Raw genomic sequence first — 24,112 nt, 5'->3', positions numbered from 1 at the left:
TGGAATCAAGACTGCTGGGAGAAATATCAATAATCTCAGATATGTAGATGATACCACCCTTATGGAAGAAAGTGAAGAGGAACTAAAAAGCCTGTTGATGAAAGTGACAGAGGAGAGTGAAACAACTGGCTTAAAGCTCAACATTCAGAAAACTAAGATCATGGCATCTGATCCCATCACTTCATGGGAAATAGATGGGGAAACAGTGGAAACAGTGTCAGACTTTATTTTTTGGGGCTCCAAAATCACTGCAGATGGTGACTGCAGCCATGAAATTAAAAGACACTTACTCCTTAGAAGGAAAGTTATGACCAACCTAGATAGCATATTAAAAAGCAGAGACATTACTTTGCCAACAAAGGTCCATCTGGTCAAGGCTATGGTTTTTCCAGTGGTCATGTATGGATGTGAGAGTTGGACTGTGAAGAAAGCCGAGTGCAGAAGAATTGATGCTTTTGAACTGTGGTGTTGGAGAAGACTCTTGAGAGTCCCTTGGACTGCAAGGAGATCCAACCAGTGCATCCTAAAGCAGATCAGTCCTGGGTGTTCATTGGAAGGACTGATGCTGAAGCTGAAACTCCAGTACTTTGGCCACCTCATGCAAAGAGTTGACTCATTGGAAAAGACCCTGATGCTGGGAGGGATTGGGGGCAGGGGGAGAAGGGGACAACAGAGGATGAGATGGCTGGATGGCATCACTGACTCGATGGGCATGAATTTGAGTAAACTCCGGGAGTTGGTGATGGACAGGGAGGCCTGGTGTGCTGTGATTCATGGGGTCGCAAAAAGCCGGACACAACTGAGCGACTGAACTGACCTGAACTGAACTGATCATCCTTTATAGTTTCTTTTTAGCTGTTTAGTTGCCGCTGATTCATCTTAATTCTTAGTCTCCATTTGTGCCATAGTCCTATTACTTTGAATATTTCTCCTTAACACTGAAACTCTATACATATACAAACACATAATCTTTCTACCCATGTACTTTTTGAAAATGTAGCCCCGCTCCCAAATTCTTTAAAGAATACACGTTCTGATTCTAAGCATTTATTATTCATCATTACACATTTTTTGAATGTATGTACATTGCTTTATATGTTCTGCCTTAGTCTTCAGTGATATTTGTGTGCATGCAGTCTGAGTTGCCATCATATTTTAAATCTTTTTTAAAGGCAGGAACTCATTTTCTACCACTTTTGCCACAATCAATTCTCTTCACTTCTCCTTGTTCTCAGAAGTGTGCTTGTTCTGGATGACTCATTTTGGGGTTGACTGAGGCTTCTCAGGTGGTGCAATAGTAAAGAATCTGCCTGCCAATGCAAGAGTCACAGGAGATGCAGGTTCAATTCCTGGGCCTGAAAGATCACGGTTCTTGCCTGGAAAATTCCACAGACAGAGGAGCCCAGTGGGCTACAGTCCATGGGATCACAAAGAATAGAACACAACTGAGCATGCAGGCAGGGAAAGTTCTGAAAAATGAAAAAGCAATTGTATTTTCAGCATTATAAATATATAATTTATAAACATTTATACACTTTTCTATTTATTAGAAACTATTGTAAAAGATTTGGAGAGAGAAGAGATTGTAAAACTCATACCTGTGTTTTTCTTGTTGTATTTGATGATTTTATATAGTTTTATGTTGCTGCTGCTGCTGCTTCTAAGTCACTTCAGTCATGTCCGACTCCGTGTGACCCCATAGACGTCAGCCCACGAGGCTCCCCCATCCCTGGGATTCTCCAGGCAAGAACACTGGAGTGGGTTGCCACTTCTTTCTCCAATGCATGAAAGTGAAAAGTGAAAGTGAAGTCACTCATTCGTGTCCGACTCTTAGCGACCCCATGGACTGCAGCCTACCAGGCTCTCCATCCATGGGATTTTCCAGGCAAGGGTACTGGAGTGGGTGCCATTGCCTTCTTCATATAGTTTTATAATGACACTGTAACGAGGATTAGCTATACTGGGAGATTTATTATTCATGATTAACTTTTCAAATATTATTTTAAAATCACTAGGATTTGGTAGATTGTGAAGCTTTCAGAACTTCACCGATTTCAGATGATACAGGATTTCTCAATAATGTTTTATAACTTAAAAATACAACCAGCCTGTGGTTAAATTGTGTAGCTCTGAGAAGTAGAGTGGACCTTTCCAGTATCTACCTGGAAATTACTGCAAATTTTGTAATAATATTTTCTAAAAATGTGTTCAGCTACTCCTGCATAATGATTTATGACTAAAGATTATATTATAGACAATTTTGAGGGTATTTTGAGCCCATGATAATTTCATTTTGCAGACTAGTTCTTAAGAAAAAATACACAGTTAAGTAAACTGTATCAATCTGATGGGAAAAAAAAAAATTTTCTTCCAACATGAGATCATCTCTTTTTAAGAGGAGCTCAGCTTTCTTATTAAATTTTTAGAAAAATAATGATGCTAATGCAAATATATTTAAGAGCTCTCTAATCATTTGGCAAGAAGAGATTCCCACATGGAAACAAGCCATTGAAAATAGGCCATGCCTTCACTTAACACTGTGTCATTTTCCCAAGCGCTCTTAATAAATATTATTTGTTGATAATGGTACGAAGTCAACAATATGGGTAGTTTTAAAAATACTGGAGATTCTTATCCAGTGATCACGAAATGCTGCCCGCATCGTTTTGAAGAACTGGTCATTAGTTCTGTGATTCCTCAATGCGTCATTCCCCTTCTTGACCTCAGTTTCTTTTTAACATTGTTGACCTTGTTAGCATACTTAACCTTGAGTTTCAGGGACAATGAATAATACTGGAAGTGTATAACCAAGAGGTGAGAAGGGCCAGTGTGTAAATGAAAGAATGTAAGTTTTGTATATTATAGTACAAGTCAGACCAAGGCAAAGAAGTGGATTTAACAGAAGAAAGATTTCAGTTAGAGAGAGGAAAGGACCTTACAATAGTTCAAGATAATGAAGACCAAATTGCTTCTCCAAGCACATTCTCCCCTCACTGGTATGTTTCAGGAAGAAGTGTACTCTCGAGGATGGTATGAAAAGAAATCTTGCATTAGTAGGGAGTTTGCACCACTGGATGATTCCTAATGTCCCTTCTACAGAAACACTTGTAAATCTAGGAAAAGTTAGGCACAACAATGTACTTTATTGCTAAAAATATTTCCCAATAAACTTATTATGACTTTTCAAATTTTACCTTTAATCTCAAATCTTAAATTCATAAAATTGGCATAATCTTGGTATTTTGCTTTCATGAATAAAGTCAAAAAGTACCCAAGTGTAACATTAGCCCCTTGAACTTGAGAAACAAAAGTTCTGGCTTTTGAGTCAGGAAGACCAAATTCTTAATTCCTACTCAGATTTCCAAAGTATTTAGCTTCTGAGCTTTGGTTTCCTCATCAGAAAAGAGGGAATAAAATGGCTAATAATTGTATCCTGAAGGACATTGCATGTTACACTAGCAAAGACAAGACACTTTGGAGATACAGACACTTCTCTAAGACTTGCCATGATATACAGACTGGAAAGTCTTGAGTTTTCCATCTGATTAAAATTTCTGCTGATGTAAAACACAACATAAAGACACCAAGAAAAATAGCATACCTTATAGATGGTCTTCCAATCTGCTTAAGAGCATTGCTAAAACCAAAGTCTTCATCTTATCAATGTGGGCATTATGTTAGGCATATAGTATGTGAGTATTCACAGTATGTCCATATTATTTTTTTTCTCTCACATTTTTTTTTCATGGTATTGTTTACTCTTATCTGTTATTGGTTTCTAAGTAAAAAAAAAAAAAAAAGGGGGGGGAGTTTCCTCCAAGAGGATAAATTAGCTTTTTTTTAAGAAAACATGTCACTCAAATCATTCAAATAAATCTCCAGCATCTGAGAAACTCCTTAAGAATTGTACTTTTATCCTTGACTTTGGGAATCAAATATCATCATAGATGTTGTAGAAATTGTGCTCTGGTAACAAACACTAAAATCTACTAGATTTGAAATATGGCCCAGATTTTTTTAGGGCCAGGAATAAAAAGACAACGTGGGCCTGTGGAAAGCCAGATTTGTGCCAACTTTGACATCTGGATCTCCTTAGGTAGGTTACACAGGGCTTCTGTGCCCTTCGGCACTAGGGCCAATGCTAAGGCCATCCTTAAACACAGCAGCCACTTTAGAGTCAACTGTTGGAAACCAACTAAAGAAGGTCATTTCTTCAGGTGGAAAATATGAAGAAAATTTCAGAGGTGTAATTATCCATGCCTGACCCTTAAAAACAAATAGAATTATTTATATAGAAAACAACTAGATATATTTATAAAATGTATCTTATGTGTTTTGAACAAGTTATACTTGGTCACTTGATATACTGACAGTAATAAGAGAGACAAAATTTAGGGTCAAGTCAAAATTGACAATTGTTGAAGCCTAAGACCCATCATCTTATTAATCCATGCTATAATTACTGGTTTATCTTCTTTCCTTGCACCATGTTATCAAGTCCTGCTGTGGAGAGAAAATATCTTATTCCCTGAATCTGTCAAATATTCAAGATTTATAAGACACTTTGAGAATGTGCTAAAAATACAACAAAATAGCAATAAAAAAATGAAAATTGGTAGGTAGCTGATACCCTTTACTGGTTCCATGAAAATAATTACAAGCAACTTTTAATTTTAAGCACAACTTTAACTATATTTCTTCATATAGAGCATAATGACAGTTTTATACTGATTTATTGACTTATCAGTACTTATTATTGAATTTAACAAATAGCCAGGAAGACTGAATCTAAAGATAACTATTGCACAACCAAAAGGACCCTGGATTTGGAGACAAGAATCTGAGATCTGATCCCAATTTCCCTACTGAATCGGTGGATGACAATGGAAACTGATTTCAGCTTTCTGAACCTCAGTTTCCATATTTACAAAACAGAGAAAATCATTCTTTCCTTGTTAATCACATACAGTCACTGTGAGAATCAGATGATATGGTGGATGAGAAATCATGCTGAAAGCCCCAACAAATAATTATCTCTACTCAGCGCTATCATTCTTTGCAATTAGAGCAAACCATTTTTTTCACAGTAGCTAGAATCATGTTATAGTATTTTTGAGAATGTTGACTCTACCTATTAGAAAATAGCTACATTTACAGCATTGACTAACTGAAATAACACACACAGAAAAATGTGTTAATGAAATTCTTCCATTTTTCTCTCACCCCTAGGAGAAGCAAAATATTAGAAACTGTCATTGTCTTCACATCTCCACAACAAACATACTGTTTGAACTGAAACAGTGCTTTTTAAACAGCAAAAATAGACATGCTCTTTTAAATAAACTACTATTATGATCAATAATGGCTATGAAAATCTTTGACTGAAAAGCTACGCAAGAACTTTACAATGGACAGATAACACTGATAGTATGTATGTAAATCCAATGACCAATCTAAATATTCCAAAAAGAGACATAATAGATGACATATGATTCCTGGTGCATTACCATGGAAAATGAACACCACATTTATAGCTTCCTTGCAAAACTTCAATCCTGAGTCTGGTCAAATTGGGATAACAGATCATGTTAAACAACACCACAGAAATTCAATCAGCAAAATCGAGCACATAGGAAATTCTTTCATAAATAAATGGCAGTAGAGTAAGAGGGAACTATTCACTTGAAATATCTTGTGTTCGTCGTTCAGTCGTGTCTGACTCTTTGTGACCCCATGAACTGTAGCCCACCAGGCTCCTCTGTCCATGGAATTTTCTGGGCAAGAATACTGGAGTGGGTTGCCATTTCATGAAACAAATGCAATAATGGAAACATGTTTGGGTTCTGATCTGAACAAACAAAATGGAAAAAATATACATATATGCATGTATGTATATGGATATGACAATAAGGGAAATTTGTACACTGTATATTTAGCTATGCTAAGAATAATTTTAACTATTTTTAGATATGATAAGGCTTTATCTTATATAAAAGAGTTCCTACATTTTAAGGATATGGAGTGATATATTTATGGGTGAAACAATATGAAGCTTGGAGCTTTCTCCAGTGTATTCCAATGACAACAGCAGGAGACTGAGAATCTTATCCCATGCAGCAAGCAGAACTAGAATCAATGAAGTAATATACACATGAACACACACACACACACACACACACACACACACATATATATATATATATATATATATAGGCCTCAATAATATAACTAGAGAGAATATACATATGGTTGAATTCTCAATTACTGGATGTGTTCCTAAATATAGAGTAACACAAGACACTAGAAATCTCTTATAATGACACTAAGGAACAAATTCATTTTCCAAAGAAGAGAGACAAGATCAGTTCAGTTAAGTTCAGTCGCTCAATCGTGTCTGACTCTTTCTGGCCACATGAAACACAGCACGTCTGGCTTCTCTGTCCATCACCAACTGCCAGAGTCTACACAAAACCATGTTCATTGAGTCGGTGATGCCGAATGCCTGTCATCCCCTTCTCCTCCTGCCCTCAAGCTATCCCATCATCAGGGTCTTTTCAAATGAGTCAGCTCTTGGCATCAGGTGGCTAAAGTATTGGAGTTTCAGCTTCAACATAAGTCCTTCCAATGAACATCTAGGACTGATCTCCTTTAAGATGGACTGGTTGGATCTCCTTGCAGTCCAAGGGACACTCAAGAGTCTTCTCTAACACCACAGTTCAAAAGCATCAATTTTTCAACACTCAGCTTTCTTTAGCCCAAATTTCACATCCTTACATTATTACTGACAAAACCATAGCCTTTATTAGATGGACTTTTGTTGGCAAAGTAATGTTTCTGCTTGTTAATAATGCTGTCTAGGTTGGTCATAACTTTCCTTCCAAGGAGTAAGTGTCTTTTAACTTCATGGCTGCAATAACCATCTGCAGTGATTTTGGAGCCCCCCCCAAATTAAGTCAGCCACTGTTTCCACTGTTTACCCATCTATTTGCCATGAAGTGATGGGACCAGATGCCATGATCTTTGTTTTCTTAATGTTGAGCTTTAAGCCAACTTTTTCACTCTCCTCTTTCACTTTCATCAAGAGGCTCTTTAGTTCTTTGCTTTCTGCCATAAGGGTGGTGTCGTCTGCATATCTGAGGTTATTGATATTTCTCCTGGCAATCCTGATTCCAGCTTGTGCTTCCTCCAGCCCAGCATTTCTCATGATGTACTCTGCACATAAGTTAAATAAGCAGGGTGACAACATATAGCCTTGACGTACTCCTTTTCCTATTTGGAACCAGTCGGTTGTTTCATGTCCAGTTCTAATTGTTGCTTCCTGACCTGCATACAGGTTTCTCAACAGGTAGGTCAGGTGGTCTGGTATTCCCATCTCTTTCAGAATTTCCCACAATTTATTGTTATTCACACAGTCAAAGGCTTTGGAATAGTCAATAAAGCAGAAATAGATGTTTTTCTGCAACTCTCTTGCTTTTTTGATGATCCAGGGAATGTTGGCAATTTGATCTTTGGTTCCTCTGCCTTTTCTAAAACCAGCTTGAACATCTGGAAGTTCATGGTTCACGTATTGCTGAAGCCTAGTTTGGAGAATTTTGAGCATTACTTTACTAGCGTGTGAGATGAGTACAATTGTGCAGTAGTTTGAGCGTTCCTTGGCATTGCTTTTCTTAGGGATTGGAATGAAAACTGACCTTTTCCAGTCCTGTGGTCACTGATGAGTTTTCCAAATTTGTGGGCATACTGAGTGCAGCACTTTCACAGCATCATCCTTCAGGATTTGAAATAGCTAAAATGGAATTCCATCACCTCTACTAGCTTTGTTCGTAGTGATGCTTCCTAAGGCCCACTTGACTTTGACCTCCAGGATGTTTGTCTCTAGGTGAGTGATCACACCATTGTGATTATCTAGGTCGTGAAGATCTTTTTTGTACAGTTCTTCTGTGTATTCTTGCCACCTGTTCTTAATATCTTCTGCTTCTGTTAGGTCCATACCATTTCTGTCCTTTATTGAGCCCATCTTTGCATGAAATGTTCCCTTGGTATCTTTAATTTTCTTGAAGAAATCTCTAGTCTTTCCCATTCTATTGTTTTTCTCTATTTCTTTGCACTGATTGCTGAGGAAGGCTTTCTTATCTCTCCTGGCTATTCTTTGGAACTCTGCATTCACATGGGTGTATCTTTCCTTTTCTCCTTTGCTTTTCTCATCTCTTCTTTTCACAGCTGTTTGTGCGGCCTCCTCAGACAGCCATTTTGCTTTTTTGCATTTCTTTTTCTTGGGATGGTCTTAATCCCTGTCTCCTGTACAATGTCACGAACCTCTCTGTCCATAGTTCATCAGACTCTCTATCAGATCTAGTCCCTTAAATCTATTTCTCACTTCCACTGTATAGTCTTAAGGGATTTGATTTAGGTCATACCTGAATGGTCTAGTGGTTTTCCCCACTTTCTTCAACTTAAGTCTGAATTTGGCAATAAGGAGTTCATGATCTGAGCCACAGTCACCTACCAGTCTTGTTTTTGCTGACTGTATAGAGCTTCTCCATCTTTGGCCACAAAGAATATAATCAATCTGATTTTGGTGTTGACCATCTGATGATGTCCATGTGTAGAGTCTTCTCTTGTTTTGTTGGAAGAGGGTGTTTGCTATGACCAGTGTTTTTCTCTTGGCAGAACCCTATTCACCTTTGCCCTGCTTCATTCTGTACTCCAAGGACAAATTTGCCTGTTACTCCAGGTGTTTCTTGACTTTCTACATTTGCATTCCAGCCCCATATAATGAAAAGGACATTTTGGGGGGATGTTAGTTCTAGAAGGTCTGTAGGTCTCCATAGAACCATTTAACTTCAGCTTCTTCAGCATTACTGGTCAGGGCATAGACTTGGATTACCGTGATATTGAATGGTTTGCCTTGGAAACGAACAGAGATCATTCTGTCGTTTTTGAGATTGCATCCAAGTACTACATTTCAGACTCTTTTGTTGACTAAGATGGCTACTCCATTTCTTCTAAGGGATTCCTGCCCACAGTAGTAGATATGAGTTAAATTCATCTGAGTTAAATTCACCCATTCCAGTCCATTTTAGTTCACTGATTCCTAGAATGTCGACATTCACTCTTGCCATCTCCTGTTTGACCACTTCCAATTTGCCTTGATTCATGGACCTAACATTCCAGGTTCCTATGCAATATTGCTTTTTATAGCATGGAACTTTGCTTCTATCACCAGTCCCATCCACAACTGGGTATTGTTTTTGCTTTGGCTCCATCCCTTCATTCTTCCTGGAGTTATTTCTCCACTGATCTCCAGTAGCATATTGGGCACCTACTGACCTGGCAGGAGTGGCGGTTGCCATGGCGCAGGAGTGGCCGAGAGGAACTACCCCATGTCCAAGGTCAGGGGTGGCAGCCAAGGTAAGGAGCAGCGGTTGCACTTTGCTGGAGCAGCCGTGAAGAGAAGCCCCAGTCCAAGGTAAGAGAAACCCAAGTAAGATGGTAGGCGCTGAGAGAAGGCATCAGAGGGCAGACAGACTAAAACCACAATCACAGACAACTGGGCAATCTGATCACAGGACCATAGCCTTGTCTAACTCAATGAAACTAAGCCTTGCCATGTGGGGCCACCCAAGAGAGATGGGTCATGGTGGAGAGGTCTGACAGAATGTGGTCCACTGGAGAAGGGAATGGCAAACCACTTCATCATTCCTGCCTTGAGAACCCCATGAACAGTACAAAAAGGCAAAAAGATAGGACACCGAAAGATGAACTCCCCAGGTTGCTAGGAGAGACTACATAGTTCTTGGAATAAAACTTCACACCTGTTAGAATGGCTATCACCAAAAAGATAAGAGACAACAAATGCTGGTGAGGATGTGGGCAAAAGGGAAGCCTTGTGCACTGTTGGTGGGGATATAAATTGGTACAGTCATTATGTAAACTAATATGGAGGTTCCTCAAAATATTAAAAGTAGAGGTACCATGTGATCCAACAATTCAACTTCTGGGTATATATCTGAAGGAAATGAAATCACTGTTCCGAAAACATATCTGCACCCCATGTTCACTGCAGCATTATTTACAATAGTCAAAACCTGGAAAAAACCTAAGTATATATGTGTGTGTGTATACACACACACAAACACACACTATGGAATATTCTTCAGCCATTAAAAAAGATACAAACGAAAATCTGCCAATTGTAATAACATGGATGGACCTTGTGGGTATTATGCTAAGAGAAATAAGTCAAAGAAAGACAAATTATATATGTTCTCACTAATATGTGGCATCTAAAGAAAACTCAGAATAGCAGATCTGAATGTAATCATATGAGTTTTTAATATGTAATAATTTACATATTAATAACTGCTGTATTTTTTTTCTGTATTAATTTTTATACTTAAAAAGCTCAATCTGTTTCCAATGGAAAAACATTTAAGAACTGAAATTATAGCGTTTTAAATGTCAAGGTGGTCAAGATCACAAATGCCAGATTTGGCCAACTGTCAAATATTGTTCGTCTCTGTTAGAACTCAGCAGGTACTTGTGAGTGCATTGTTACTGCTACTAGAAGTTTGGGGAATTAAAATAATTATTCTTAAAAAAAAAAAAAGCTAATGTAGAGTTTCTACATTTTAGAACACTGAAAAGGAAAAAAGATATCTCCACAAGCTATTCATTCCTCATTTAAGAGTTGTTGCTTAACAAATAGCAGTGAAGAGTGCTCTTAAATCTTCTATATTAAAGTAGTCCCTTCCATGTTCTGGGAAACAATAAAAGTAACGGTTTTCTTAAATGCCTTTAAACACACACACATACACACACAGCTAATGAATGGCTATTTTAAAGTCAAAACATAAACACCAAATGCTAGGACTAGTCAATTTCTCAGGTGTATCTTGCAATCCATCTGTACCATATGTTAGAATCGCTTAATATACCTTAGAAGTCTGACTAAATCCTTAGGGAACCATAGTTACTTTTTTCCTGGAACTTTCTGTTTATCACAATATCACAATCAAAGAAAGGAATTTGTCCTCTATAGAACAGGTGATAATAGTCCCCATAAGAAGTCATTCTGTAACATTCCACTCTTTGTCTTTGAGAATATTTCGATTTTCTTACATATCATAAAGTGAAGTGTTCCTTTGGATTCTCACTTTCACCAGGCTCAAACGACTTCAAGTAAATCTGTGACTTAAGTATAATTTATGAGCATAAAGTCCACTTAATTCTCAGAAACTTGTAGTAGGTTATCAAAGTCTTCTCAATGCCAAATAGTGGGCAAAATGTATACAACCCAGAATATTTCTCTACTTCAATGGAGTTACTTAATAACCCCATTTCTTTCTTTCTTGTATTTATTGCAAATCCGTCTTATATTTCTACTAGAACAAATTTTGCAGGTTTAAAGTCTAAAACCTAAAATTAAAAAAAAAAAATAAAGAAAACCAAAAGCCATCTATTTTCATTATTCTACAACAAAATTAACTGGATTAAATGCACATGACAAGAAAGTGTTCTAGTAGAATTCCAAACCATAGCATCAGGGGCATAAATTCTGAGTATGCTTTACAACCTTTATTGTTTTATTTATGTAATTACCTGAAAATACAAAATCTAGTACATTAATGCTGAACAGTTTTAGTTTTTGTTTTTGTAGAGTCCAGTCAGTTGCTAAGCAAAATGGTTAAATTCATTAAAGATACACATCATGAGGAAGGAGAAAAGCCAATGTAAAGCTTTAAGGCCAATAAGCAAGCCCTCCATCATTCCCACAGAATCTGGTGTGATCACAGGCATGACATCTGGACACCTAGATGGGCTTCTCTCTGAGCACAGTGTTTAAAACACAAAGCTGGATCTGAGTCAGCTAAGCTGACACATAGCTTATAGAAGGTACACCTTTCAGTTTCTAAATGTTCAGTTACTGCAATGGAAGAAAAGTGCTCCTTCTAAGAACTGTAACTGACATTAATTGTATGTGTCTGTATTTCATTTTCACTGGGTGGCGGGGGAGGGGGGGGGAGGAACCTGTCAGAATATAAGAATTCATGAAGAGGAAATATTTAGTGCATTATTTCACGGTAGCCTATTATACTTTCAGAAGGTTACAAAGCAGACAAAAATGACTCATTGTCCAGAGATCACAGAGTAAAAAGGGGAACAAACCTTTGAGAAACGCTAATGTTTCAGAGGTTGTTTGCGACATGTAAATTGACAAAAGAAAAGTAATCTGAATTATCCCCCAATTAAAAACAAAAGTAATCTGAGTTTCACTTTCTCAAACCTTAGTATACTGTTAACTATAGTAAGGGGGACTAGGGAAGAAGACTTATGTTAGAAAAAAAAAAAAAAAGTAAGTAAAAATGCCCTACATCTTAACCAGAGGAAAAACAAGTTTACTTTTAACCTCTTTCCAGAAATGGATATTAAATATGGGCAACCCTCTGTAGTGTTTCAGCCAGTATCGATTAATATTAGAAAAAGTAAACAAAGACTTGCTCTCTTCAAATATGCAGAGAACATTTCCTTTAAAGAAATGTGGATATATTGCACTTACCAAACTAGAGACGTAAGGGGTTAAAAGTGGCCTTAGAGATTGTCTAGTCTCATTCCCAGCTTCAATTAACTACTGGTTTCATAGTTAATGTCATAGTTAATGGAGGCCCAGAGAGCATCCTGGACTAAGCCAAGGTCTTAAAGCTAGTGTGAGCTCAGTTCAGTTCAGTCGCTCAGTCGTGTCTGACTCTTTGCGACCCCATGAATCACAGCACACCAGGCCTCCCTGTCCATCACCAACTCCCAGAGTTTACTCAAATTCATGCCCATCGAGTCAGTGATGCCATCCAGCCATCTCATCCTCTGTTGTCCCCTTCTCCCCCTGCCCCCAATCCCTCCCAGCATCAGGGTCTTTTCCAATGAGTCAACTCTTCGCATGAGGTGGCCAAAGTACTGGAGTTTCAGCTTCAGCATCAGTCCTTCCAATGAGCACCCAGGACTGATCTGCTTTAGGATGCACTGGTTGGATCTCCTTGCAGTCCAAGGGACTCTCAAGAGTCTTCTCCAACACCACAGTTCAAAAGCATCAATTCTTCTGTGCTCGGCTTTCTTCACAGTCCAACTCTCACATCCATACATGACCACTGGAAAAACCATAGCCTTGACCAGATGGACCTTTGTTGGCAAAGTAATGTCTCTGCTTTTTAATATGCTATCTAGGTTGGTCATAACTTTCCTTCCAAGGAGTAAGCGTCTTTTAACTTCATGGCTGCAAGAACCAACTGCAGTGATTTTGGAGCCCGAAAAAAATAAAGTCTGACACTGTTTCCCCATCTATTTCCCATGAAGTGATGGGATCAGATGCCATGATCTTAGTTTTCTGAATGTTGAGCTTTAAGCCAGTTGTTTCACTCTCCTCTGTCACTTTCATCAACAGGCTTTTTAGTTCCTCTTCACTTTCTGCCATAAGTGTGGTGTCATCTGCAAATCTGAGGTTATTTATATTTCTCCCGGCAGTCTTGATTCCAGCTTGTGCTTCCTCCAGCCCAGCATTTCTCATGATGTACTCTGCATATAAGTTAAATAAGCAGGGTGACAATATACAGCCTTGATGTACTACTTTTCCTATTTGGAATCAGTCTATTGTTCCATGTCCAGTTCTAACTGTTGCTTCCTGACCTGAATACAGGTTTTTCAAGAGGTAGGCCAGGTGGTCTGGTATTCCCATCTCTTTCAGAATTTCCCACAATTTATTGTTATCCACACAGTCAAAGGCTTTGGCATAGTCAATAAAGCAGAAATAGATGTTTTTCTGCAACTCTCTTGCTTTTTTGATGATCCAGGGAATGTTGGCAATTTGATCTCTGGTTCCTCTGCCTTTTCTATAACCAGCTTGAAAATCTGGAAGTTCATGGTTCACAAATTGCTGAAGCCGGGCTTAGAGAATTTTGAGCCTTACTTTACTAGCATGTGAGATGAGTACAATTGTGCAGTAGTTTGAGCATTCCTTGGCATTGCTTTTCTTAGGGATTGGAATGAAAACTGACCTTTTCCAGTCCTGTGGTCACTGCTGAGTTTTCCCAATTTGCTGGCGTATTGGTGAAGCACTTTCATAGCATCATCTTTCAGGATTTGAAATAGCTCAGTTGGAATTCCATCACCTCCACTAGCTTTGTTTGTAGTGATGCTTTCTAAGGCCCACTTGACTTCACATTCCAGGATGTCTGGCTCTATATGAGTGATCACACCATTGTGATTATCTGGGTCTTGAAGATCTTTTTTGTACAATTCTTCTGTGTATTCTTGCCACCTCTTCTTAATATCTTCTGCTTCTGTTAGGTCCATACCATTTCCGTCCTTTACTGAGCCCATTTTTGCATGAAATGTTCCCTTGGTATCTCTAATTTTCTTGAAGTGCACCAGTTGCGACGGACTGCAGAGAAGCGTGGCCATGAGGAGCTACCCCTCGACCAAGTTCAGGGGTAGCAACTGAGAGCGCCAGGCTGCGACAGTGCAGGAGCAGGGGCTAAGAGGAGCTTCCCGACGCCCAAGGTCGGGCGGCGGCCAAGAGGAACCACCCCACCTGGAGTTCAGGGGCCCACCTGAGAGGAGCTACCACACCTCCAAAGAGTGGCTGCTGCACAAGCACAGGAGGGCCAAGAGGAGCTACTCCACGTTCAAGGTCAGGAGGGGTGGCCAGTGAGAAAATACCCCTCCTCCAAGGTATGGAGCAGCAGCTGTGCTTTGCTGGAACAGCCATGAAGAGATACCCCACGTCCAAGGTAAGAGAAACCAAGTAAGATGGTAGGTGTTGTGAGAGGGCATCAGAGGGCAGACACACTAAAACCATAATTACAGAAAACTAGCCAATCTGATCACAGGACCACAGCCTTGTCTAACTCAATGAAACTAAGCCATGCCATGTGGGGCACCCAAGACAGACAGGTCATAGTGGGGAGGTCTGACAGAATGTGGTCCACTGGAGAAGGGAATGGCAAACCACTTCAGTATTCTTGCCTTGAGAACCCCATGAACCGTATGAGAAGGCAAAATTACAGGATACTGAAAGAGAAACTCCCCAGGTTGGTAGGTGCCCAATATGCTACTGGAGATCAGTGGAGAAATAACTCCAGAAAGAATGAAGGGATGGAGCCAAAGCAAAAACAACACCCAGTTGTGGATGGGACTGCTGATAGAAGCAAGGTCCGATGCTGTAAAGAGCAATATTGCATAGGAACATGGAATGTTAGGTCCATGAATCAAGGCAAATTGGAAGTGGTCAAACAGGAGATGGCAAGAGTGAATGTCGACATTCTAGGAATCAGTGAACTAAAATGGACTGGAATGGGTGAATTTAACTCAGATGACTGAGTTATATCTATTACTGTGAGCAGGAATCCCTTAGAAGAGATGGAGTAGCCATCAGAGTCAACAGAAGAGTCTGAAATGCAGTACTTGGATGCAATCTCAAAAACGACAGAATGATCTCTGTTCGTTTCCAAGGCAAACCACTCAATATCACAGTAATCTAAGTCTATGCCCCAACCAATAATGCTGAAGAAGTTGAAGTTGAACAGTTCTATGAAGACCTACAAGACCTTCTAGAACTAATACTAAAATAGATGTCCTTTTCATTATAGGGGACTGGAATGCAAAAGTAGGAAGTCAAGAAACACCTGGAGTAACAGGCAAATTTGGCTTTGGAGTACATAATGAAGCAGGGCAAAGGCTAATGGAGTTTTGCCAAGAGAACGCACTGGTCATAGCAAACACCCTCTTCCAACAGCACAAGAGAAGACTCTACACATGGACATCACCAGAAGGTCAACACCGAAATCAGACCGATTATATTCTTTGCAGCCAAAGATGAAGAAGCTCTATACAGTCAGCAAAAACAAGACCGGGAGCTGACTGTGACTCAGATCATGAACTCCTTATTGACAAATTCAGACTTAAAATGAAGAAAGTAGGGAAAACCACCAGACCATTCAGGTATGACCTAAATCAAATCCCTTATGACTATACAGTGGAAGTAAGAAATAGATTTAAGGGACTAGATCTGATAGACAGAGTGCCTGATGAACTATGAATGGAGGTTCGTGACACTGTATAGGAGACAGGGATCAAGACCATCCCCATGGAAAAGAAATGCAAAAAGGCAAAATGGTTGTCTGAGGAGGCCTTACAAATAGCTGTGAAAGGAAGAGAAGTGAAAAGCAAAGGAGAAAAGGAAAGATACACCCATTTGAATGCAGAGTTCCAAAGAATAGCCAGGAGATATAAGAAAGCCTTCCTTAGCGATCAATACAAAGACATAGAGGAAAACAACAGAATGGGAAAGACTAGAGATCTCTTCAAGAAAAAACTAGTGTGAAGGTGGTATTAAAACTGAACTAAAAAAAAATGAAAATAAAAATAAATAAAACTGAACTATGACAATGTGTCTCCAGAATTTCCTCTTTTAATGAGTACAACACACTGTTGCTGATATCTTGATATTAAACTCTGAAAACATATTTTAAACTTCACTGTAAACTCAGTACATTCTTTCAAAATGTTCATATAACTTCCCACAGGTGCCCTTTTCCTATCTTTGGGACAGTACAAGAAACTTTAGATGTTGGAGAACACAGGCACTACCCATCAGCAGACAGTAAGGCAGAACTGTGTTCTTTCCTCATTATGAAAGTTATGTTGTTTCTACATCTACACAATATAGGCATAAATCTGTAACAAATATTTTCCAAAAATCTGAAATCATACTTACTGAACAGCTGAAATAATCACAATAAAGCTTTGCTGATTTAAAAAAATTGTGAGATGTCCCCCCAGTTCCACTACAGGATTCTTGCCTGGAGAATCCCATGGACAGAGGAGCCTGGCAGTCTACAGTCCACGGGGTCACAAAAAGTCAGACATGACTGAGCAACTCACACACACACATACCATTTCACACACACCATTTTCAATGATAAGGAACAATATTGTTCCTAATCAAAATTTACAAAATAAAGGTAGAATTCACACCAAAAGAACATGTTTTGTAGGCCTGGGATATATGGAATTTATTTTCCTAAAAGGCAGTGACCTCACTGAAAATAGGAGTGAACTAGACTTAATATGTTTATGTAAAAATAGCAGCATATATATTCAGGCTTTATCTATTCATGTTGAGATATACTGAGAACCTGGAGAAGATTATAGAAAAAAAGAGAAAAAAACACATATTGGGGCTACAAGAGAATCACAAGAGGTAGGGTTATTTGACCTGAAAAAGGAAAAAAAAATATGATTCTATAAGGACCTCAACAACTACATGGAGGTCTTCATTATTGAGAGGACATACCTTTGTAAAGCTCTAAAGAAGATCAAAGACAAATAAAAGAGGTTAGATTTGTTAATAGAATTGTTTAATGGGACCATGAAGAGATTGCAGAATTCTTGCTGTATTAGTCCCCATTCTCCAAGGAGCAAACAACATGACAAAATTAGATGTTCAAGAGATTTATTGGGAAAAACACATATGAAGATAAGGAGAAGCCCAAGCAGGAGTAGGTACGGTAAACTCGTAGGGCATGATACAGGTCTGAGCGCTGGAACAGGACAGAGCAAAGGAAGCAGAACTGAACAGGAAAAGCACAGTTCTGAGCAAGTTTGGGCCAGGCTAAGGAAGAGTCCCAGAAAAAGGACTGCCTTCTTAGGAATGCCTGGTTGCCTGGATAGCCTGGTGCTAGTACTCCCTCATGCTTAGTCACTGGCAGGGACAAGCCCAGGAAGAATGCGGCTTTAATCTGAACACTTAGGTAGATCAGAACGTGTGACCACTGGGAAATGTCTACCAGCTATGTCCCTAGCAGCAGCTTCTCCTGAAGGAAGATCTGAGCCAGTTCACCTGCATTGTCTCCACAGGGACTTAACAGATTACAGTCATCAGTAAAGTAATAATTATTTTAATTTTAAAATGCCAGGGATTGAGGAAGTGAAAGCAATAACCATTGGTTAACCCTTCCATCACATTCACTTTTGTTTTCCACATTTATTTGGCAACATGTTTAAACAAAAAGATACCAAATTTTAAACTGAATTATTCAATCTCAGTCTTATGTTTCATAAATTAAAAACATTTGGTTCATTTTATGTTAAGTAAGCATTTCACAAGAGCTAGTAGATTGAATTAAACTAAATTTTAATTCTTTTCTGAAGATAGATCACAGCATATTGCCTTTTATTCTTCTAGACTGATTTAAAGCAAATTGCTTTGTGTGCTACAGCAATTTTAAATGTATTTAAAGTGTTTTTCTTTTTAAATTAGAATTATGTGAAATAGTCTAACAGTTTAAGTTTAAAGGAGGCAATTAGCTGGTTACAACTGGAACTACCATCTCCTATTTAAAATAATGAGGTCTGACAGTTATGGAATCTGAATTATTCATTGATAACTAGCTTTTCCTCATCTGCAAACCACGGCTAACATTAATAACAGAGGTGTAAGTGTGATAACCAAAGAGTCTGACATTAAGAACACACATGAAAAGTGCTAAATTCTTATTTAATTAAAAAGGATCAAGATAGCAATATTTTTCCTGAGAGAAAATCATTAGGCAAAATGTGTTTCCTCATATGCTTTATCTTTCCCTTTTCTGATGTAGATTTTGCATGAGGAAATAATTGTTTTTGATTGCATACAACAAAATAATCTCCTACCTATGTACTGTCAGTAAAATATAAGGAAACATAAACATTTCTAATTGTTAAATATTTAAGATAATCATTTTAGAATTCTAGTTCTCTTGCATTCCCTAGAGTCAAGTAAATTATATATTCCAACTTCCTAATTGAAAGAGAAAAGTAGACCATAATAAATTACATGCAAAAAGGCAAATAACTCAATTGATGATCATTTAATCGAAGTGAATACTGTGATTACCATGAACCAATTTACTTATTGGCAGTGTAGTACAAAACTCATGGAATAAATCAAGTTGTTGTTCCCCATAATTTTGCAACAAAGAAAGAAAACTTGCAGAGGTCACTAAGCATAAATCCTTATTGTCCTTTACAGTCAAAGTGCTTTAACTGGGGAAGGACTACTCTTGTATGAACGTACGCATGTGCAAAACTAAGGGCATGACCACAAACTGTTCCTTTGTATACTGAAAGCAAGGTTTGCAAAAAAAATATAAACAAGCAAAACTATAAAACCTATCCCCTGGTTTGTTACCCTGGTGGCCCTATGTACCTCTCAACATTGGGACAAAATAAGAAATTCAATTTCTAATTTCCCCATGCTCATACGTAGGTTGTCTATAGCCTACAATAATCAGGTTGACTATATGACCCACTAAACTCAGGATAGCACTGGTTTATGCCTGTTGTTTCACTGTAATTATTAAAAACATATATATAGTGATCCTGTTTATCTCCAAGTTATCCTGATTTGGCCATCCTAATAATAATAGTAATAATCATCCCATTTATTGAGGACTTACTTTAAGACAGGCCGTGGGCTTGGGGCATGTATTGTTATCTCCAATTCACATTTTAAGAAAACTGAACTTCTGAGAGGTCAAGCAACTTGCCCAAAGTCACCCATTTAGGTTGAGTATCATGATTCAGACTTTTGCCACCCTGAATAAAAATTAATGCTCTTATTCATTACAGTAGATTCCTATTACTCTTCAATTCATGAAAATTCATGCCATATTATAGAAAACTGTAAAATGACAGACACACATACATCTCATATTGGAAAAGACTCTGATGCTGGGAAAGACAGAAGGCAAATGAGAAGGGGTGGCATAGGATGAGATGGTTAGATAGCATCTAACATGAATTTGGACACGAATTTGAGCAAACTCCAGGAGACAGCAAAGGACAGGGAAGCCTGGCGTGCTGCAGTCTGTGGGGCTGCAAAGAGTCAAACACAACTTATTGACTGAACATCAACAAAATACATCTCATATGTACCCTGACATCAGAAAGCCAAAGAGTTTTATAAAGCATGAGCGGCAAAATAATTTCAGGCTGAGAAATTTACACAAAGAAAAATATACATCCATATAGAGGAAGTAAGATAGCACAGCCAACTAACAGTGCCAGAAAATTCCATATGTTTCAAGTTCTCTCCCTGGTATTCCTCAGTAGCACAACCTAGAGAAAGAGTAAGTGACTCTTGTTAAGACTGGAGTGTCCCAGGAGTCCAAGTAAAGGATATCCCAAAATGGGCTTTCAGATATGTCTCTGTTACTGGATTTATGGCTCAGTGCCTATGCATTTGTAACACAGTGGTCTTTTAGTAAGACTTTCAAAAGGAGGATTTGAAAAATGGCTTTTTTTATTAGTGCGGATATATATGCCATAACCTGATTTTTTTCCAGTACAGATGTCAGTGACAGTATACCTATCATGCTCTGCAGATTGTGTCATTGGTCAAGAAAGGAGAGAAACCCCAATATAATGATTAATAATCAATGTGTCTGGCCTTTAAGCCCACCCAGAGGAGAAATGAAACACTGATACAGAATCTCTCCCTGAAGGAAGAAAAACACTGAGGGTGGAAAAAGAGGGCAGGGTGAGCTACCCTTAGAGGAATATAAATAGTGGAGCTGTCGAGTGTTGGGTTCTGCTTGGTTTGGTCTAAAATGTTGTAAGTGAATGATACATGAAGTTTACATCATAGTTTCTTTTTGTAATAAAACCATTAATACAAAATAAAGCAAGTAAAATATAAGAATATCATTTTAGCAGGGTTTTTTGTTTTTTGGTTTTTTTTCTGACAGCTGCCCTGATATGTTCCTTTTTCTCCCAGCTGAGCAGTACAGCTTGAAAACAGATAAAGGAAGATTTGACCATTGTGTCTATCACTAATGATATCTGGGCAGGGAATTATTGCAGTTTATTCCCAGACTAGAGTCTAGTGAGACTATCTCTTTAAAAACACTAATCTGTATGCTTGCTGTTGCCTATTTCCTTAATTTTTAACTCTTTTCTCCTCTTTCCTTCTCTGTTTTCTCTTGCTGACTACATTTGTCCCCTAAAAGAAAATCTGGCAGAGGTATTTGAAACTCCAATATACAACTGCACTGATTATTTTATGCTAATGAATGAACTATCTAGCAATATAATATTTCACTTTTTGTGCCCTCCTGGTGGGAGCATAAGATAAATTCTGGAGTATCTTTAATTAACTAAAGGAAGCAGAAAGAAATCTCTGTGGATTAATAATATTTATGGCCCTAAAATGAATAAAATAACAGATGAGGGTAGGAGGGGGCAACTAAATGGTAGACAAATCTTAGAGAGTTAATTAAAACAAAACTCATGCTTATTTTGGCCTTTTTATCTGCATATGGTTCTCATGGCAGGGAACAATAAATAGAGAATTTTAAATGTTCTTATTCTTCCTCCAAGCCTAGTTAGTCTAAATATACCACCCTCCTACACGCATCTTGCTCCCAACCTTCACCAACATCCCACACACATATTCTATACATAACTACTCAGACGTGGCCCGCACACCTTCTCACAAAACTCCAGACTTTGTTCACACTGATGGTGGCAAAGTTACTCAGGCAGGTGCCCTCCCTCAATATCTGCTTGATTTGCAGATTGAAATGTATTACTCAAAATAAATGAAGCTGCGTGCATACTAACAGCCTACCTGCTTTGTTCCCAAGCGTGGAGAGAGGCTCTTATTGAAGATTCTTTAGAAAGAACAAAACTAATTCATAGAATTTGTTTGGCTCTAGTTGTTTTCCCAAAAGTTATAGTGAGAACCAAGCTATTATCAACAAAACTGGTTATCAGAAAAAATAAATAAAACGTTAAAAGATTGAACAGAATGCATGGATGACAATGGTCAAGTAATCTGAGACTGATAAAAGAAGAAATAGGGAACAGGTCAAAGACACGCAGATTGGATGACCTTGATATCTGGTCTGCAGTAGACACTCTAGTCTTGAAGACAAATGAACAGCATCTTCTTATTTTAACTATATAGGAGAGAAAAAGAAACAGACAAGTTTGGGATAAGAGTTGTATCTCTTAATGGGATTGTAAATTAATTTCTATTTCATTCTCAATATTTTTGTATTTTAAAAATTTTATATGACAAGATACATTACTTTCACAGTGACTACTACTGCTAGCAGCATGAACACAGTAAAAGGATATATCAATATACAATATTGTTAACTAAGTAACAGGTTCAAGAAATATCCAAGCCCAGTGCCTAAAGAGAAACCTGGAGCCCCTTACTTGGAAATTAAAATAATGCCTTCCTTAAAAAAACAGTTTTGACATCTTCATAGTCTGCTATAATAGTTCTTCCTATAGTCTAGTTAAAATGCCACAATAATTGATATCCCTTCAGCGAAAAGCTAAATACATCTAGATAATTTTCTAGGCTCAGTATTAGAGGGAGGTCACTCTGACATCATCTTTAAATAACTATGATTCTTCCTGAGCCAAATCTCATATTTTCCACATTAGTTCCAGCTTCTACTCTACAAGGTGGAGTGTCAGTGAACCCATAGCTGTGTGAAGCATCTAGCACTTCTTGCTGCCAGGTTACACCAAAGACAAGGGGAAGTTTCAGGCGTCAATAATTGGTTCTCAAGTTTATAATAAACATAGTTAGTATGAGCTGCTCAGTCGGGTCCCACTGTCTGCAACCTCATGGACTGTAGTATGCCTCTGTCCAGTGGAATTCTCCAGGCAAGAATACTGGAGTGGGTTGCCATTCTCTTCTCCAGGGATCTTCTCAACCCAGGGATCAAACCCAGGTCTCTTGCACTGTAGGCAGATTCTTTACCATCTGAGCCACCAGGGAAGTCTGCTAATAGGCATATCTTTCTTCATTTTCCCAAGGGCCTATGATCTCCAGTGGGGAAAGCTGGGGCTGCCAAGTAAGGTTGTGCAATTGTGCACACAGGTACTGAGGCAAGGAGGAATAGGAGGAACTGGAGTCCAGCTTGTAACCCCACCTCCCCCACCCCCCCCACCGCCAACAACCTTTGTGCCCTGGCTTGAGACTACATCATTTGGGAAGAAAGGTCTTTTAGTAATACAATCACTTAGAATGAGTGCCTTTTTGTAATTTATCCTCAAAGAGGGAAGCTTTTATAAATTCACAAAAAGGTGCTATATGTGCTAGCAGTGACCATGAGGGAAGCTCAGTTTGACAGCCTCTTAGCTGTTCAATTTCAAACATCCCCCAAGATTTTGAATCTTTGAACTCACTGTTGCAATTTCCCTGACCTATGTCCCATGCCCTTGGGGCTCTATTTGGAGATAAAATCTGAAAAATAATTCAGACTAAATATTAATGGTTAAGATCATAATGTGTTTGTCTTTCTAGAAAGCATTTTCACATTTTAACTGATGGCTCTGACTTTTTTCTAGAGCCACAGGAAACTATGACAGGAAGTCTACCTACTTAAGGGCAGCGCTGGTCCCTCCAGCTCTTCTTTGTATTTCAACAATATACTTTATACATTCTTTAAATTTGATCCAGGGTCTATGCACTCAAAAAATGTGGAGGTTGTACAAAATCATTGGCTCAAGATATAAAAAAATGAAGAGGCCAATATCTGACTATATAGAAAGAGACTTTTAAAAAATTTCAGCTCAAATCCTGAACACTTATAACCTGTGTGACTTTAGTCATGTCACCTCACTTACTTGAACAATATAGGATTATTTTGAAGAATAAATTAGACATTTAAGGCAAAATGGCAGAAAAAACAGCATGCACACAAATACAATGTGTAAAATTGGAAGCTGAAAAATTCATAGCCTTATGGATCTGGTACTACATATACTACTAGCATACAAATAAGCCAAAGATGAGTTCATCAGATAGGGTAATTTTAATAGAAAAATGCAATCAATAACACAAGGGTAGTGATTTTTTAAATTTGTCTTTGAATTTATTTATAGTACTACTGTGTTAAGATGAAAATTAAGGACTATGGGCATAGATGTGTTTGAAACATCACCAACTATACCAGGCTTCCATGGTAAAATATTTCTTTAACATTAGAATTCCTTCTTGGCATCTCATCTCATGGGACTTGTTCTTTCACTGGAATTACTCATTTTAATTGAGAATTAT

The sequence above is a fragment of the Odocoileus virginianus genome, chromosome 13 (genome assembly GCF_023699985.2).
Source record: "Odocoileus virginianus isolate 20LAN1187 ecotype Illinois chromosome 13, Ovbor_1.2, whole genome shotgun sequence".
Taxonomy (NCBI): Eukaryota; Metazoa; Chordata; class Mammalia; order Artiodactyla; family Cervidae; genus Odocoileus; species Odocoileus virginianus.
Note: the sequence above shows the minus strand (reverse complement) of the source record.